This window comes from Macaca thibetana, chromosome 1, assembly GCF_024542745.1.
Source record: "Macaca thibetana thibetana isolate TM-01 chromosome 1, ASM2454274v1, whole genome shotgun sequence".
NCBI classification, from domain to species: domain Eukaryota; kingdom Metazoa; phylum Chordata; class Mammalia; order Primates; family Cercopithecidae; genus Macaca; species Macaca thibetana.
In genome coordinates this window covers 67,634,703-67,655,212 of record NC_065578.1, presented here as the reverse complement: position 1 = coordinate 67,655,212, position 20,510 = coordinate 67,634,703, and positions in this window count along the sequence as shown.

Here is a 20,510-nt window from a genome sequence, read left to right as displayed (position 1 = left end):
TCCCATTCATTTTTCATGAAGCAAGTCTCACAATTCAAGGTGGCCATATCTCCTCCTGCTGTACAATCGCCTTTAGAGGTAACCAATGTGTGAAGAAAGGAAAGAGGCAAATCTACAATAACATTCTGCTAATACCATTTCACCATCATTGGCATTCTCAATTACAATTATCACTAAGATTAGAGCAAGGAGACTTAGGAGCTACTTTTCAAGTGCAAGATAGACTATAAGCTTTAAAAACTTAAATTAGAATAAGAGATATTTAAGTCATACAGGAGAGATTAACTTGTAAATTTGGACTTTCTAGGAAACACCTACTCCTCTGAGGGATCTAAAGAATCATGTCCCATCTATAAAAAACAAAACCCATTTTAAGAAAAATAACTCAATTGAATTAATATAAATTAACCTGTTAATAAGTAGTTATTTTAAAATAACAAGCTGTTTGAAGGTTATGTTTTCTTCCATTTTTGGTGCCTTATATTTGCCACAGCCAAGGCGAAAAGATAATAAAATCTTTGACATAATATCATCAAGGGGTAATCAGTAACTGATAACTGCCTCATGGCAGATAATCTAGACAGTCCCTGTCCTATATGCTAAAGCAGAAAAGACCAACAGACATCAAAGGGAGTCTGTCTTCCAAGGATTCTATGGCAGTATTACTCCACTATCCCACTGTCTGGCTGAGGAGCTAAATGCAGTATTTTCTTCTGTTCAACCTAATAGGAAGAGTATCAATGATTAAAGATTGTAAACACATCTCCTAAGGAATACCAAATCTGGTACAATGCAATCTCAATGGAAAAACAATCTCTGAAAGACAAGAGAAAAAAAAAAAAACTCATTTATCCAGTTTTTTAAGATAAAAAACTTAAATTACTAAGCATTTTTATTCCTCATACTACACCCATCATGGTACTATTTTCACGATTTTAAAGAAAAGGGAGGCCAAGTTACTTTCCTAATGAGCAATAAAACCTACAATTTTGTAGAATTCTGTGAATTTCATAGTAGGAACAGATAATAAGTGTTAATATATATTCACCTAATAGATCCCTAAAATACATGAAGCAAAAACTGAGAGAATGCAAGGGAGAAAGAGATAATTCAACAATCATAGTTGGAGCCTATTTAATGCCTCATTTTCAAGATTGGACAGAGGAACTATGCTGAATATCAAAAAGGAAACAGAACTTTAACAACACCATGAACCAAACAGGTCTAACAGACATCTATAGAGGAATCCACCTAACAATAGCAGAATAGTCATTTTTCTCAAGCACACATGGAAACATTCTCCAGGCTAGACCATATGTTAGACCATAAAACAAGTCTAAATAAATATATTTAGATCATGCTTAAAATGTTATCTGTCCACAATTGGGATACATTAGAAGTCAGTAATGCAAGAAATTTTGGCAAATTCACAAATATGTGGAAATTAAACTGCACATTCTTGAATATCCAAGGGGTCAAAGAAGAAATCATAAGAGAAATTACAAAATCCTTTATATAAATGAAAACAAACACAACGTAACAAAACTTATGGAATGCAGCTAATGCAGGGCTTACAGTAAAAGTTATAGCTGCAAGACACATATATTAAAAATATATACCTTTATTAGAAACAATAAGCACCTCAAATCAATAATTTAAACGTCCACCTTAAGAACTAAAAAAGAACAAACCACAAATAAGCAAAAAGAAATAATAAAGATAAGATTGCAAACAAATGAAACAGAAAACAGAAAATATGAGAGAAGATTAATAAACCCAAAAATTGATTTTCTTTTTTTTTTTAATATCAGTATGGGCGCAGTGGCTCATGCCTATAATCCCAGCACTTTGGGAGGCCAAGGTAGGTGGATCACTTGAGGTCAGGAGTTCGAGGCCAACCTGGCCAACATGGTGAAACCCTGTCTCTACTAAAAATACAAAACTTAGCTGGGCATAGTGGTGGGTGCCTGTAATAATCCCAGCTACTCGGGAGGCTGAGGCAGAAGAATCGCTTGAACCCGGGAGGTGGAGGTTGCAGTGATCTGAGATCGTGCCACTGCACTCCAGCCTGGGCAACAGACTGAGACTCCATCTTAAAAATAAAAAAGAAAAGCAAATATCAACAAAATTAACAAAAGTTTTAGCTAGAGTGACCAAGGAAAAACATAAAAATTTAAATTACTAAAATCAGAAATAAAAGAAGGGGTATCACTAATAACCTTAAAGATAGAGATATATATGGGAATACTATGAACAACAGTATGCCAATAAATTAGATGATTGATGTGCAATAGACAAATTCCTAGGAAGACATGACCAGCAAAAATTGACTCAAAAATAAACAGAAAATCTGAATAGACCAATTAAAGAGATTGAATTAGTCATGTTAAAACTTCTCAAAATAAAAGCTTACCAGTACCTTCACTGGTAAATGGTACCAAACATTTAAAGAGTTAATACCAATCCTTCACAAACTTCTCCAAGAAGTAGACATGAATAAAATACTTTCCAACTGATTCTATGAGGCATTTTACCCTCATAACAAAAACAGACAATGACATAATAAGAAAAGAAAATAAAGAAAACTACAGAAAAACATCACTTATGAGGTCATAAACGAAAGAAAAGGATTCTCAAATTCAAAAATACATAAATATATAAAAAGGCTTCTACACCATGACAAAATGGGATTTCTCCTAGGAATTTAAGGTTGGTCTAACATCCAAAAATCAATATTAATAGAATAATATAATATAATAATCAACATTAACAGAATAAAGGACAAAGTCCATACAATCATCTCAGTAGGTGAAAATATAACATTTGAAAAACATTCAATAATCATTCATGATAAAAGATAAACATTAGAAATAAAAGGGAATTTCCTAATTCTGATAAAGAGTATCTATTTTAAAATCCACAGTTAACATTATGCTTTACAATGAAAGGCTGAAGTTTTCACCCAAATCAGGAATAATACAAGGATGTCTGCTCTCATCACAACTGTTTAGCATTGTACAAGAGGTTCTAGTCATAACTATTAAGCCAAAAAGAAAAGATATAATATGTATATGATTGGGAAGAAAGAGTAAGACTATACCTATTCACAGATTATATAATTTGTATATAGAAGCTTCTAAGGAATTCACTTTTAAATGTGTGTGTATACAAATAGATAGATAGATAGATAGATGATAGATAGACCAATAAACAACTTCAGCCAAGTTGCTGATACAAGATCAGTATACAAAAATCAGTTATATTTATCTTCACCACAAATGAACAACCTAAAAACAAAATTGAGAAAGCAATTCTGTTTATAATTCAATTTGAAAGAATGAAACAACGTCTCTACTAAAAAATACAAAAAACTAGCCGGGCGAGGTGGCAGGCGCCTGTAGTCCCAGCTACTCAGGAGGCTGAGGCGGGAGAATGGCGTAAACCCGGGAGGCGGAGCTTGCAGTGAGCTGAGATCCGGCCACTGCACTTCAGCCCGGGCAACAGAGCGAGACTCCGTCTCCAAAAAAAAAAAAAAAAAAAGAAAGAATGAAACAAGTAGAAATAACCTTAAAAGAAGTTCAAGACCTGCATACAAAAACTACAAAACACAGTTGGAAAAAAAATAAAGAATTCCTAAATAAAGGAAAAAGCATTCCATGCTCATGAATTGGAAGATTTAAAATTATTAAGATGCCAATACAACTCGAATTTACCTACAGACTCAGCCCAATCTTGATCAAAACACTAGCTTCTTTTAAGCAGAAATTGACAAGCCAACTCTAAAATCCATATGAAAATACAAGAGACCAAGAGTAGCCAGAACAATTTTGAAAAGGAAGAGCAAAGTTGAAGAACTCACATGTTCTCATTTCAAAGTCTACTACAAGGCAACAGTAATCAACAAAGTGTGGTACTGGCATAAGGATAAACATATACATTAAGTGAATAAAAGTAAGACTCCATAAATTAACCTTCACATTTTTAGTCAGTTGATTTTCAACAGAAGTGCTAAGAAAATTCAATTGGAATTTTTTTTACGTTAGCCTTAGATAACAGGTATATTCAAAATATGTAAACCACAATATCAAAAACAGCCCAGTAATAAAGAATAACTAAGATACCAAAATTTATAGTCTTAAAAATTGAATAGAATCATAATCTCAGAAACTATAAATATACTTAGTGTCATGTAAGTGAGATTTGTCAAATGAGCAAACTTAATTTTTTCCTGACTTCAAGGGAGTTCATTTGCCACCAGCAGACTTTGTATTTAAGAAAAATATTCATAAATTAAAATTATGGTGTTAATAGCTAGAGTTTTAGATGAAGTTATGTAAGTCTTAAGGTAAACATTGAACATAGAGGTTACTACAAGACATGTAATAAAGGAACTTGGCAAGATTCTGTTGCCATCCATAGGGGTATGGACAAGTCTCGTCACCTCTGTTCTTCAGTATCCTCAACATCAGAGTAACTGAATGATGTATTAGTCCATTTTCACACTGTTATAAAGATACTACCTGAGAAGGGGGATTTTTGAAGAAAAGGGGTTTAACTGACTCACAGTTCGGCGTGGGTGAGGAGACCTCAGGAAACTTAACAATCATGGCAGAAGGTGAAGGGAAAGCAAGGCATGTCTTCTCATGGCAGCAGGAGAGAGAGAGCAAAGGAGAAAGTGCCACTTTTAAAACCATCAGACCTAGTGAGAACTCAATAACTATCATGAGAACAGCATGGGGAAAGCTGCCCCTATGATCCAATCACCTCCCACCAGAACCCTCCCTCAACATGTGGGGATTACAACTCAAGATGAGATTTGGGTGGGGACACAGAGTCAAACCATATTAGATGATACAATCTTTATGGTTCTTTCTAGCTTTGAACATTATGTATAAGACAGTAAGGCCTAAGGGTTATGAGTTCTACATGCATTTAGAATTAGATAATATCCTCAGTATTGACTTATTATCTACTGTGTGCCAGGCTCTATTGCAAGCACCGTGGTGAAAGAAACAGACAAATATTCCTATCCTCATGAAGTGTACCTTCTAGTGGGTGAAGCAGGTAATAAACAATATAAGTAAGTAAAAATAAGTATGTTAGAAAATGGTTAGTGTTAAGGAGAGAAAATAAAGTAGGGAAGGGGGATGTTGGGAGAAGGGTGAAATTTTATGAAATGTTGGGAGAAGGGTGAAATTTTAGATAGGATGGCCAGGGAAGATCTTTCTGAGAAGGTGACATTTAGTCATGTATGAGGAAAGAATCCACAATGAAAGAAGGAGTATGGAGACTGAGGGCAGAGAGGTAGAGAGCTCACATATCCTTGGGAGGATATGTGATGACATGCTGACTTGAAAACTGCAAAACATGAAAGAGTTCTGAGCAGAGATGTAAGATGGTCCTGTTTACATTTTAATAGCATCTTTTGGGTACCATTCTCAGACTATATTGCAGAAGTAGGGGAAGCTGTTAGGAAACAATCGCAGTAATCCAGGTGAAAGAGGATGAAGATTTGGACTAAAAAAATGGAATGAAAGTGATAAGAAATAGAATTCTGAATATACTTTGAGGAGAGAGCCAACACAATTTGCTGACAGACTAGGGTGAGAGGAGAATGCAAGAAGTCACAGATAACTCCAAAATCTTTCTACTGAGCATCTCGAAGAATGGAATTACCATTTATGGGAAAGTTGGCATGAGGATAGTTTAATAATTGTTTAGAGATGAATATTAGGGATTGTTTTGAACATGTTAAGTTTGAGATGTCTGTAACTATCCACATGACATATCAAGTAAGTTGCTGGATACAGGTTTCTGGAAGTGATGAGGGGTCAGAGCTGCACATATAAATTTGGGAGTCATTACCACATAGTATGGCTTTAGTAGTTAAAGCCATAAAACTAAATGAGATCACCTAAGGAAGAGGTAGAGACAGAGGAAGAAGGGGGTTCAAAGACTGAACTCTAAGTCACTCTAACATTTACCACTCAGGCAGATAAGAATGAATTAGCAAAGAAAGAGCAAAAAATACATAGGAGAAAAAGAAAACAGACAGGGTGGGTGTTATGGAAGCAGTGTTTCAAAAACAAGTGAATGATCAAGTATGCTAAATAATGCAACAGATCAATTTAGAAGAGGATTGGAATTGACCTCTTACCTAGCAATGTGGAAGTCATTGGTTTAACTTTAAGAGAAGTGTCTGTGGAATGGTGGTAAAAAAAATACTTGATTGGCATGGATTCAAGAAAAAATGGGAAATACAAAATAAAGCACAAAAAATGCCTTAAACAAGTTTTTCTGTAAAAGAAGGGAGAATAATGAGAAGATAACATGGGATGATTGAGACAGACTGGGATCCAAAAGGTGGGTTTTTATAATTGAATACATTACAGAATATTTGTGTGCTAATAAGAATGATCTAGCAAAGAAAAAATGATGATTTAGTAGGGAAATTCTAGGATAATATCAATAGACAAAGGATGGAATTGAAAAGGAAAATTTCTGGGAAAATATCAATCGGCAAAGGTTGGAATCTAGAGCACATGTACATTAGATAGCTTAATAAAGTATAGAATCTATGCCACAAAGTTATCATGACAGTCATGGAATTTAAGCAGAGTAAGATTGGAAAATAGAACATTATAGTGGTTACAGTGAGTGGATTATTGGTCATGTCAGACCAAATTATTTTTGAAATCAGGGAAAACAAGAGGTGGTGGTTGCAAAGTAGAATGTCTGCAATTGAGAGTTTACAGTAAGGAATATGATAAGATCAAGGATGGAACATGGGATTGAGTGGCTAAGGAGGAGTTAAAGAGAGGAGGTCAAGCAATTTATCACATCAAAGCATGAAAAATTACCTAAGGGAACATTGAAATTCTCCAGAATTATGATGAGAATGAAGTTGGATGGAATGAGTGACCCAAGAGGTAAAATGTTCAAGGAATGAAAGTTAGCAATCTGGGAGGTATTAAACTAATTACATTAGGTGGGATGATGGATATAGAGTACAGTCTGAGAACATGAGATTCAAGCTGGGTGTTGTTTTTCATGGAGGAGAAAGGGAGAAGGGCCTAGAAATCCCAAGATAGGAGCGGTCTGGGAAATAAAACACTCTACATTAGAAAAGGCAGTAGAAATATAGTATTATCAGGATAGAGCCAGATTTTGGTTACAGCAAAAAGAAGAAGAGAAAGTTGACCAATGAAATTTAAGATAAGATTTTATTGCTGATTCACTGAGAATTCTAGGGTTTCAGCAAATGGAGGAGGAGGAGATTGGGACAGAAAAGACAATGTCTAGTGTCTTACAGAATTCAAGTCCAGAGTATGAGACAGACCAGGAAATATATGAACAGTGATGCAGGGCATCATGATATTATTTCTGGTGTACCAGAAACATAAAATGGCAGAGAGGCTATGAATGTTTGAGGGAGAAAGTTGTGGGGGTGTCTTGCCAGAGCAGGAATTGTTCAGAGCCTCATACCTGGTTCCCACAGACGGAGATAAGATACCTGCAGAAGGGAAGGCTTATTCTGAAGATGCAGGCATTGTCTTGAGCCTTACTGATGGTGGGTGCAGAGCATGGTCTTACTCGACGGCTGGACACTCCCTTGCCCTCTACCAAATGGCAACCTGAAGAGGGGGTCATCATAGTTACTTACTCATTCACTCACTCACTTTCTGTGTACTCAGCACTCTTCCAAGCATTTTCCATTCATTAACTCATTTAATCCTCATAACAACTTTCTGAAGTTGATACTACTTATCTGTTTACAAATAAGGAAACTGAGACACAAAGAGGTTAATGAACTTGCTCAATACCTGGTAAATAGGAAAAGAAAAGAAAAAGAATTATGCTACAAGGTCTACTCATCTAGGAAGTCATCACAGGTATCACCAATTGGCCAAAGGCTAACTAAACTAAATAGAGAAAATCAAGAGCAGAAAATTAAATTTAAAAAATCATCCTCAACAGCAACAACAACAAAACTGAAGAATGCAATAAACAAGGGTTAGAGATATGATTTCAAAAGTCTCTATACCAATAGAGGATTGTAGAAGGGAGGCCACTTAGGGGCCGTTCCTGGAGTATACAATATACGATTAACTTAATGTACAGTGTCATAAATAACTATGACAATTATAAAATCTGAAATAGACACTATTTACTGTGCTCTTCCTATATGCCATGCTAAGAGTTTTACATGGCTTTGCATGCTTAATTTTCCTACCAAGCTAGAAAGGTTGGTTTCATTATTATTTTTATTTTACAGCTGAGAGAATCAAAGCTCAGAGAGGCCAGATAACCTCCCAGTGATGAAATCAGGATTTGAAACCTGGTCTGTCTAGTTCTAAATCCTGGTTCCAGATCCTGTGGGGACTTCATTTTTTAAAGGGGAAAAATCTAAAGCTTTAATATAACAGTGCTATCATGATTTTTTTTAAAACTATTAGATAGGAACATATTTAATTCTTCCAGAGACTAAGTAACAAAGTGACTTCACTATTTTATTGCTGGAGTTAATAAAAAGAAACATGAAATATAAGTATTAGGTCTGCTTTTGAAAACAAACCCATCAGGGACTTTTTCTCTAAGAACCTATCAAAGAAAATTAAACTGTGCTTTCAAAGGGAATAGAAATGTCAGTTTTGCTTATTGTTTATCTCCACTTCGGACACAAGCTGAGCACATTAAACCCACTCAAGAAATATAATATTTGTTGAAGGAATGATTGCTAAAAGATTTCATTGATGCCAGGTCAAAAAGTATCAGAAGCACTTATTCTGCTGAACTTTTCAACAACAACAACAACAACAAAAATACAGAAAGCCCATTTATTTACAAGACTCAAGCCTTTTTTGACAGCATTTAAAAATCTCCCTCCAAAGTGACATGTCTGTGAGAGGTTTGTTCTGTGTTGACACTGTAGGATGGTGTTCAGGAGAAACAGGATTGGGATTTTCCTGTAACTACACAAATTGACAAAGTGGCTCTCTTTAAGTGGCCTGGTATGTTAACTCACCATTATTTCCCACTATTCCAAGCAGATATCTGCTAAAAGAAAAATACAAAGTCACCACGTAGTCTTATGCGTTCTCTAATTCTGTTCTAACCATTGCAGAGGTTTCTTTTTGTTTTTGTTTTGAGACGGAGTCTCTCTGTGTCGCCCAGGCTGGAGTGAAGTGGCTCGACCTCGGCTCACTGCAAGCTCCGCCTCCTGGGTTTTTGCCATTCTCCTGCCTCAGTGCCCAGAGTAGCTGGGACTACAGGGGCCTGCCATCACACCCAGCTAATTTTTTGTATTTTTAGTAGAGACGGGGTTTCACCATGTTAGCCAGTATGGTCTCGATTTCCTGACCTCGTGATCCGCCCGCCTCCGCCTTCCAAAGTGCTGCGATTACAGGCGTGTGCCACCGCGCCTGGCCTAACCATTGCAAAGTTTTTTAAAGTCCTTGATGAGTCTTCACTCAAGAACATGACTGTGGAAATCTGCATGTTGCTTTTCTGTCACTTACAGAAAAGCAACAAAGAGAACAACAACAATAACAATAACACTGCATACTGCATTTGCAATAACATATATAATCTAAACACTTCAAAACAAGCATAGGGCTATGAAAGTAACTGAGAAAGGACAGAAGGAATAATGGAAGAGGTTTAGAGAAAAAAAAAAGCAAAGAGAGTAGAGAAAGATCCTGAGGTTAAAACAATGTACTTTTATTACCATGGTTTGCATGGCAAGCACAAAGCTTAGAAAAATGGGTGCAAGAGGCAAGAAGAGCTGGTGGACTAAGTCTTCCTGAATTTATTTGGTAAGGACAAGCTGAAACGATAGGGCTGCACAGAGATCCACACAGCCGAACCATATTTGCAGGAAGCAATCTGTGTCTAAAGGAGCAGCACAGAAGAGAGTCATTAGGGTGTGAAGCTGGAATACAGCCCTGGTTCCCCATTGACCCTCCCCAAACACACAAAAATAAATCCCCTGAAAATTGCTGACCCAGAAAAATTCAACTCAATAATTGATAGATAAATAAGTTTCCTACCAATGTCATAACGAATATCATAAATAGAGTGGCTTAAAATAACAAAAATTAATTGTCTCACAGTTCTGGAGCCTAGAAGTCTGAAATTAAGCTGTTGGCAGGGCTGTGTTCCCTCTGAAACCTATGAAGGAATCCTTTCCCACCTTTCCTACTTTCTGGTGGCCCCGGCATGGTTTGGTTTATGGCAGCATTCTTCCAATTCTCAGTCTTTAGACGGCATTTCCCCTGCGTATCATCTCATCATCTTCCCTATGCATTTTTGTCTCTGTATCCAGATTTCCCATTTTTTAACTTTTATTTTAGGTTCAGGGGTTCATGTGACATGTGTAGGTTTGTTGTATAGGTAAACTAATGGCACAGGGGTTTGTTTTACCGACTATTTCATCACCCAGGTACTAATCCTAGTACCCAATAGCTACTTTTCCTGCTCCTCTCCCTCCTCCCACCCTTCACTGTCAAGTAGGCCCTAGTGTCTCTCATTCCCTTCTTTCTGTACATGAGTACTCACCATTTAGCTCCCACTTACAAGTGAGAACAAGTGATATTTGGTTTTCTGTTTCTGCATTAGTTTGCTAAGGATAATGGCTTCCAACTCCATCCATGTTCCTGCAAAATGCATGATCTCATCGTTTTTATGGTTGCATAGTATTTCATGGTGTATATGTACCACATTTTCTGTATCCAATCTGTCACTGATGGGTTTTTAGGTTGATTTCATGTCTTTGCTATTGTGAATAGTGCTGCAATGAATACTCACATGCATGTGTCTTTATGGTAGAAAGACTTATATCCCTCTGGATATTTACTCAGTAATGGGATAAATTTGACCTCTTAATAAAGACATCAGTCATATTGATCAGCACCCACCCTAATGACCTCACTTTAACTTGATTACTTTATAAATACCCTATTTTCAAAGAACGTAGCTTTCTGAACTACTTCGGAATAGGGCTTCGCTGTTTTTTTGAGAACTACCCATAACGATGAGTAGTAAGAAGAAACTAGCATGACGTTGATAAAAGGCAAAAAAAAGTGGAAAGTGCTGCAAAACTTTGCAGAGAAATAAAAAACTCACCACAAAAGGCGCACAGGAATAAATGACAATTAACAAGAAATGTGTGAGATATTTATAAAGCTGACTTTAAAACACTACTGAAACTTAAGAAGAAATCAAAGGAAAGCTGCAGGACAGACTAATGGAGAGAATCATGTTAATAAATCTGTGTATCAGAGACTCCATGTTAGAGGTATATGATAATGACAACAATTATCAGCTTCCACTGCATCTTGGTGTAACTTCTGAACACTAAGATGTAAGTACAGTTATGAAATTGGGACTTCTCCTTAACAATAGGGGCTGATATCTTCCACTACTTCTTTTCCCGTTCATGCTAGCTGGAGTGAGGATGTGTTAGGGAGTCACTTTGGGCCCTGTAGATAAAGGCAAAAGACCAGTCCTGGAGGACGAATCGGATGGAAAAAGAGTGGGAATAATGCTGAAATCCAAAAATTGTAGACAAAAAACTACAGTCCAACCTGACTAGCATATTGCTATGAAATTTTTAAATAAAATACTAACAAATGAAACCCAGCAACACATTAAAAGAATGATGTGTCTTGAGCCATGTGGGGTTTATTCAGGGTTGCAAAGATGGCTCAATATTAGAAAATTTATTACATTAAATAATTATACTAGTATATCTAAGAAAAATTGTATAATCATCTCCAAAAATGCTAAAAAGCATTTGGAAAAATTCAACAATCATTCTTAGTGGAAATACTCAATGAACTATGCATATGTGGCTATTTCCACAACATAATTAAACATATCTACTTTAGTCCAAATGCCAACATCATGCTTAATAGAGAAAAACAATATATTCCCTCTAATGTGAAAAACATCAGGATACCCAATATTTCCAATGTTAATATTTTTTGTAAATATGCCAACCACATCAATTAGATGAGACAAAGCCTTTAAAGTATTGGAAAAGAAAAGGTAAAACTAACACTATTTATGGATGATATGACTAAATACTCAAAACAATCAATTTTTAAAAACACTAAAAACAATTTGAGAGTCCAAAAGTATGGTGGATACAAGCTTAAAACATAGAAAGTATTAATAAACTTGTTACCATTAATAACCAGTTAGAATGTAGTAGAGAAAAAAGTCCTTTATAATGAGATCAAAGATGAAATGCTTCAGAGCAAGTTTAATGTGTGAAATTTATATGAAAACTACTTTAAAACGTGATTGCTATTATCTTGACTGTAGTGATGTAGTGATGGATACACAAACCTGCACATACGATAAAACCATACGTAATTACACACACACAAATGAGTGCAAGTAAATTTGGATAAATCTGAATAAAATAAGCAGATTATATCAATGTGAATATCCTGGTTGTGCAGGTATACTATAGAAATGTTACAGATTTACAAAATGTTACCATTGGGGGAAACTACATAACTTTTATATCCATCTCTCTGTATTTTTTTGTTGTTGTTGTTTAAGACGGAGTCTCCTCACTCTGTTGCCCAGGCTGGAATGCAATGGATCTTGGCTCACTGCAACCTCCACGTCCCAGGTTCAAGTGATTCTCCCTGCCTCAGCCTCCTGAGTAGCTGGGATTACAGGCGCCTGCCACCAGCCTGGCTAATTATACACACACACACACACACACACACACACACATATACACATACATATATACACGTGTATATATATACACACACACATACACATATACACACACACGTATACACGTATATATATATACACACACACACACACACATATATGTATATATATATTTTTTTAGTAGAGACGGAGTTTCACCATGTTTGTCAGGCTGGTCTCAAACTCCTGACCTCAGGTGATCTGCCCATCTTTTGGCCTCCCAAAGTGCTGGGATTACAGGCGTGAGCCACCTTGCCTGGCCTCTCTGTGTTATTTTTTACACTGAATGTGAATCTTCAATTATATCATTAAAATGTCATTTAATAAAACACTACTGAAGGACAAGTAGATTTAGATAAATATTACACAAGTATATACCATTAAAGAAAAAAATACACATACCACGCTCTGTGGCAGGAAGACCCATCAATATGTTTATTATCCCCAAATCACTTTAAAGTTTAACATCCTTCGAATTAATATGCTGAACATTTTTTAATCAGACAAATTGATTCCAAAGTTCAAATGAAAAAATAAACAAATTAGTATGCCAGGAAAACTTTGAAAAAGCAGAGCAATTAGAGAGGACTTGCTGTTCCAGATATTAAAACAAATATAGGCTTCAATAATTAAACAGTGTGCTACTGGCACATGACTCAATAGCTAATCCAATGCAGCAGAATAAAATTGCAGAATTAGCATAAATATATACAGTACTCTTAAAAAATCTTCATTCAGTAGAGAAAATTTGAACTTCAAAACCAATATCATAGCAAATATCATTTCTCAGAAACAAAAGCTTGATTCATATCACACCATGTCCACCAGGATAAATTTTGGATCTATCAATTATTTATTGTGTAAAAAAAAAAACCCATAAAAGTAGTTAAAGAAAAAAATATGAAGTCCTCTATAAGTTGCAGTAGGGAAGGCATTTCTAACTATAACTCATAAAAGAAAAAATATGAAAATTTTGGCTCTTAAAAAGTACTCTGCATGTCTAAAAAAATCACCATTAAGAAAATCACAGAAAAATATTTGTAACTTCTATCAGAGATCTTAAAGAGATAAAATATAAATCCTCCTGGGAATTAATTAGCAAATGGCCAAGAATTCAATAGAATAACAGGTAAGGAATACAAATAGACAATTGACATTTAATAATATAGAAATGGTCCTCAAAGATATTTTTAAATGCTCAACCTCTTCCATATTAAGTGAAATGAAAATTAAAAGCATTAAAAAACACCATTTCTCACATATAAGATTGGAAGGAAAATCCAAGTTTGATATATACATTCTATTGTCAATACTGCGGGGAAGCAGAAACTCTCAGTACTGATGAGAATACAAATCAACAGAAGCCTCATGGAGGGCAATTTAGCAATAACTATTGCACTTTATCTTTTCAAAAGGCACTTTTGAAGATGCTTTTCACTTTTTACCATGTGAAATCAAGATGCACCTTACAATCAATAACATTGCACAGTTATAATTGACAGTTTGTTTATTAATGGAACATAAAATAATTATGCTTCTGGAAATAAATGTCATCTTAGATTTAATGAAATACAGTATCAAAATCATAAATGTATTTACCTATTAACTGGTCATCTCCAATTCCACAAATTTATCCTACAGATATATCTGCATATATGTAAAATGACACATGTATGGATAGACATTGCAATACTATTTGTAATAACAAAATATTGAAAATAGCATAAACATTCATCAATATGGAATTGGTTGAATAAATTGTGGTGCATCCACACATTGGAATACTAGGTAGCTATAAAAAAATGCAATATTAAATGAAAAAATAAGTTGCAGAAGAACATACATCCGTAGAGAGAGGAAGAAAGGGAGGGAGAGAGAGGTGTTTTGAGTTAAAAAAAACAATGAGGAATGGAATGTATTTATATGCGTGTGTTAATGGTTAAAGAAACTGGAAGGATAGACTAGAAACTACCATTATTAAGTGGGAGTAAGGCAGATGGAAATTGAATAGAAAGGATATTTTTCACTGTGTAACTTCATGTATTTCTTAGTTTTGTCTTTCAAATAAAGTAAATATACTATTCATTTAAAATTAAAAATGAAATATTTCATATCAATTACAAAAGCTAAATAATGATTTCACATATAAAATTCAAAGAAACATATGACCAAAGCCAAAAGAAATATAGAAGAAATAGCTTCATTATCTTTAAATTCTTAATCTGTGTGGCTCCCCAAAGGTGTTCACATCCTAATTGCTTAAGCCCTTGTGAATATGGTACATTATACAGAAAAAGGGATTTTACAGATGTTATTCAAGTAAGAATTTTAAAATGGGGAGATTATTGTGGATTATCTGGATGCACCCAGTGTAATCCCAGACAGTCTTTATAAGGGAGACAAAAGAGTCAGAATCAGAGGGAAATAGACACATGAGATTATTATTATTAGAAAGGAAACAATCAACAGAGTGAAGAGACAACATGCAGAATGGGAGAAAATATTTGCAAACTACGCATTTGACAAGTAGTTAATATCCAAACTGTATAAGGAACTCAAACAACTCAACAGCCAAAAATAAGTGAATAATCCAATTTAAAATGGGCAAAAGATTTGAACAGACATTCCTCAAAAGAAGACACACAAATTGCCAACAGGCATATGAAAAAATGCTCAGCATCACTAATCATTAGAGAAATGGAAGTCAAAACCACAATAAGATATTAGTATAGCCATTATGGAAAACAGTATTGAGGCTCTTCAAAAAATTAAAAATACAGCTACCATATGATCCAGCAATCCCACCACTGGGCATATATATCCAAAGGAAAGAAAATCAGGATGTCAAAGAGGTATCTGTACTCTCAAGTTTTTTGCAGAACTATTCACAATAGTCTATATCAACTCAACCTAAGTATCCATCAGTGGATGAATGGATAAGAAAAATGTGATATAAACAATGGATTATGACTCAGCCATAAAAAGAATGAAATTATATCATTTGCAGCAACTTAATGAACCTGGAAGACATTATGTTAAGTGAAATAAGCCACACACAGAAAGACAAATACTGCGTGATCTCACTCATTTGCAGAATTTTTAAAAGCTGATCTCCTGGAAGTACAGAGTACAGTAGAGATTACCAGAAGCTGGGGAGGGTAGTGGAGAGGGAGGGATGCAGAGAGATTGGTCAACAGGTACAAAATTGCAGATAGATAGGAGGAGTAAGTTCTGGTGTTCCATTGTTCCATTGCTTAGTAGGATGAGTATGGTTAAAAATATCGTAATATATATTTCAAAATAACTGGAAAAAAAAGAATTTTGCCAGTTTTCTTGCAATTCAGGGGTCAATTTATACAAAGAATAACCCTGTATTCTTCAAGGCTTCAAATATCCTGCCAGACACAGGTAGATGAAATAATCTGTCCACAATTTTTAAAGCCTAGAGTATAACTCAGTTTTATAGAATAAAAAACAAGCACTTTTTTATTTTAATGTACATAAAAATTTTTTGTAATATATATAAAAATATATAGTCATGTATTTCTGAAAATATGAGGGAAGATTATACTGTATTGGTTTGAAATTTTGTTTTATTACCATTTCATATGATTGTGTTACTGACGGCAAAACAACTTTGAGTTGCCAATACAGCAGAACTAGATTAATCTATATTTTCAGCTGCTACAGTAATGGTGATTTCCCATGACGGTGCAGGTATCTGAGTATTCATTCTGTATTCTGTTTTTGCTTTTTTATTATTATTATTTTTCTTTTTTTGAGACAGAGTTTCACTCTTATTCCCCAGGCTGGAGTGCAATGGTGTAATCTCGGCTCACTGCAACCTCTGCCACCCGGGTTCAAGCGATTCTCCTTCCTCTGCCTCCCAAATAGCTGAGATTATAGGCACCCACCACCACGCCCAGCTAATTTTTGTATTTGTAATAGAGACAGGGTTTCACCATGTTGGTCAGGCTGGTTGCCAACTCCTGATCTCAGGTGATCCACCCGCCTCCGCCTCTCAAAGTCCTGGGATTACAGGCATGAGCCACCGTGCCTGGCCTTCATTCTGTATTCTAATGAAGTTGTGCCCCTGTATTTACTATTAAAATTCATATTATTTCAGTAAAATTTGGTTTTCATTTCTTCTCCCTCATATTATAATAGAATATTATCTTGTTTTTTAAAATTATATATACAGTTAGATTATATCATCTACATATTTTACTTCATGTTAAAAAGGCGAAGCCATTGTCCATGTTATAGAAATCAGGCTTTGAGACTGCTAAGGTAAGAAATTCTTCTCTAGGGCACAACTGTCCTATAGAACTTCTTGCAATGATGTAAGTGTTCTATATTTGCACTGTCTTATATGATACACACCAGTCAGTGTAGCTACTGATCATTTGAAATGTGGCTAGTGTAACAGAGGAACTGAATATTTAATTTAATTTTTAACTTACAGAAATTTAAATTACTATGCACCTAGGGCTAGTGACTTCCATATGGATCACATAGCTTTAGAGTCTCTGCACACATCTGGCGCTATGGTTGAAACAGGTAATTTGAACTAGCACTAGATTCAGAGCCATTTAGATGTTAACTGAGCAGACACAGTCTGTGTCATAATGTCATACACTCCACAAGTAAGTCTGCAAAGTACTACCCTCATTTTAAAATCAATTCACCATAACATTAGCACTTTACATTGTATTTAACTATATTTTCTTATTTAAGCATTGATAAACACCAAAAGATCAGTGGTATCATTCCCATTTTGCAAACAAATATGTCTGCAGAAGTCACAAAGTTAGTAAGTAGCAGAATGGAGATTCAAATCCATGTCTATCTAGTGCCAAAATAATTGTATTTGAATGTAAATGGCACAGTTGTCCAGAAAAAGGAGACGTCAGTAGGGGCTGAAGCTCTGGGAGAAGGCATTATAGAGTAGCATCATTTTGAACAGCTTTCGAAGAACAGGGAATAGAGAGATTTTGAGGAATAAGGACAAGCACACCAAACAAAGGAATACAGACAAATCCAGCTGGGGCATGGTATGAGCCTCTTGATACTGAGAAGGATAAATGGGGTTTGTGACAGAGAAAAGTATGGCTATGTTTGAACCAATTCGGAGAGGCCTGGGTGAGGGTTTGGGGTTTGATCTGCTAGGATATGAGAAACCATTGTTGATCTTTAAACACATGAATCAAATTATTTGTATAGTATCTGGCCAAGTTCAGCCTATTCTCTCTTTCATTATGGTTGGAATGATTACCAAATAGTTTACTTTTAACAGAAAAAAATATATAGATAACATTTCTTAGTAGAATCTGTCCTATGCTATAAATCATTGAAAATTCTCATTTCTATAAATAAAGAACATATATTCATAATTGAAGCCTGGTTAGGAAATAAACATTGCTTCATTTGCTGGTGATATGGATTTTTATCACGTATAAAAATACTGGCTTTGTGTTGAATGCTTTGATCAGCTGCATCATTTAAATCTCCTGGGTAGTTGCTACATATAGCTTTTACTTGTTATCTAAAAGAGAAAGAATCAAATGTAAATGAGAAAAGTCATTATTCACACAAAGTCTTCGTGAACTAGAATGTGAGGGAGCTGTTTCTCCACATGCAGACAGTGGTGGGAAGACCAGGGCAGTTTTTCTGCCTGCAAGTGGTAGACAGCATTTGGAGATGGATTTGAGTTTGAATCCCGGCTCTTCCATTCCTGAGCTAATTCTAGTGCCCCATTGGAAGAAAGGGATCGATGAGAGTACCTACTTCTCAACGTTACTGTGAGGATGAAAGGAAAGAAAGTTCCTAAAATGTTAAGCACAGTATCTGGCACTGAGTGAATCTAAATAAAGTGTTGATGTGGTGATGGCAGTTCATGGTGGTGGTAGCTGTTTTGGGATGATGTCAGATTTTCTCTCAAGCAGGAGAAAGGACTTTAGAGTCAGGTGGACCTGGATGAGAATCCATGTTCCTCCACTTACTATTTTTGTGAACTTTAGGATAGTTCATTTAATATGGGAATAATATTCTATAAAATGGGAATAATAACGGTAAATACCTTATTTCCTTCTCCTAACAGCTTATCCTTCTTTATATGATTCTTGACATGCTGCCAGACTCTTGGGTTCTCAATAAAGTGTATTTTATCACTAATTGATAGACTATACTCAAAACATCAAAGAACAGGAGTACAGGGGCTGTATTCGAAGGAGCCTTGCATAACCCATTTTCAGGCACATGGTAGATGTTTAATAAATACTTATTAATTTTAGTGGAATTTTACTCACTCTAAATGTTCACTCTGTAAGATCTTTCCAGAGCATGTGATTGCCTAAATACTCTCTGAAATATGTCATTCACTGTTTAGCTCTAAGAAGGTAAAACAATTACTGTTTTATAGCTAGCTAGATTTCAAAATATAATTGATTGTCACACTATACACTGGTAAGGTAGGTAGTATTCCTGATTTGCATATTTGCTTTTTAGCTCTTTTTTTTTTAAAAGAGTAAACCAAAGTTCAGAAAATGTAAGTGACTTGCTCAAATATCCTCATGTTGTAAGTAGTGGACAAGAGACCAAACCTCGTGTAAATTCAAATTCCATCCTTTTTTTTTTTTTTTTTTTTTTGAAACTGAGTTTCGCTCTTGTTGCCCAGGCTGGAGTGCAGTGGTGTGATCTTGGCTCACTGCAACCTCCGCCTCCCGGTTTCAAGCTATTCTTCTGTCTCAGCCTTCCTGAGTAGCTGGGATTACACGCATGCACCACCATGCCTGGCTAATTTTGTATTTTTAGTAGAGACAGGATTTCTCCCTGTTGGTCAGGCTGGTCTCAAACTCCCAATCTCAGATGATCTGCCCACCTTGGCCTCCCAAAGTGCTGGGATTACAGGCGTGAGACACTGCACCCTGCCCATCCTTTTTTGCTATTGTTCACTGCCTCTAAATCAAGCAAAAATTTTAAAAGGCAACACCACAGCCCAGTTGGAGGTATAGAAAAAGCTGAAGCAGGCTCATGTTAATGTCTATATCTGTTGCTACCTATCAATGACTGCATCCCCCTTCAAAGTAAATTTGATAGATCTCAGCAGAGTGAAAAGGAATCATAGAAATCCTGGGTTCTAGCCCTGTTTTGCATTTCACAAGCTATGTAATCTGATGTGAGTCACCTATACAAATGCTCTGATTTGAAGCTTGTCCACATAGTTGGGATAATTATATCTGCCCTATCAGTCTTCCAAGATTGTTGTAAGACATGTAAGATGACATATATAAACATCTTTGGTAAATTGAGAGGAAGGATTCAAATGCAAGACACTAATTCAAATAATGTAACTGTTAGTTGTGAGAATAACAAATGAACCAATTAGCAGTCATGTTTAAAAATCAAAAGCTAAAGAAACAAGTTAAAGGCAGATGCCAAAGAAAAAGTAAGGTCACTTTCACTTCTATTATTGAAAGCAGTGTTTTGTCATCCACACAGGTTGCTCGGGAAACCATTGCCAGTGGATTATAAATCCCTTGACTACTGGCTCTGCTCTCCAACACACACACACACACACACACACACACACGCACAATTCACATTGTTCTCTTAATACAGACTCACTTCACAAAATGCCTTAGGAGTAGTCCCAATGCGGTTTGGGAATGGAGAATAAAAAAATCAGAAAGTTAGAGTGACCTTCTTGGGGAAAGGAGGAAAAACAAACAGGGTCATAAGTTATGTCAAGTTCCCCCTGTTTCCTGCAATCAAAA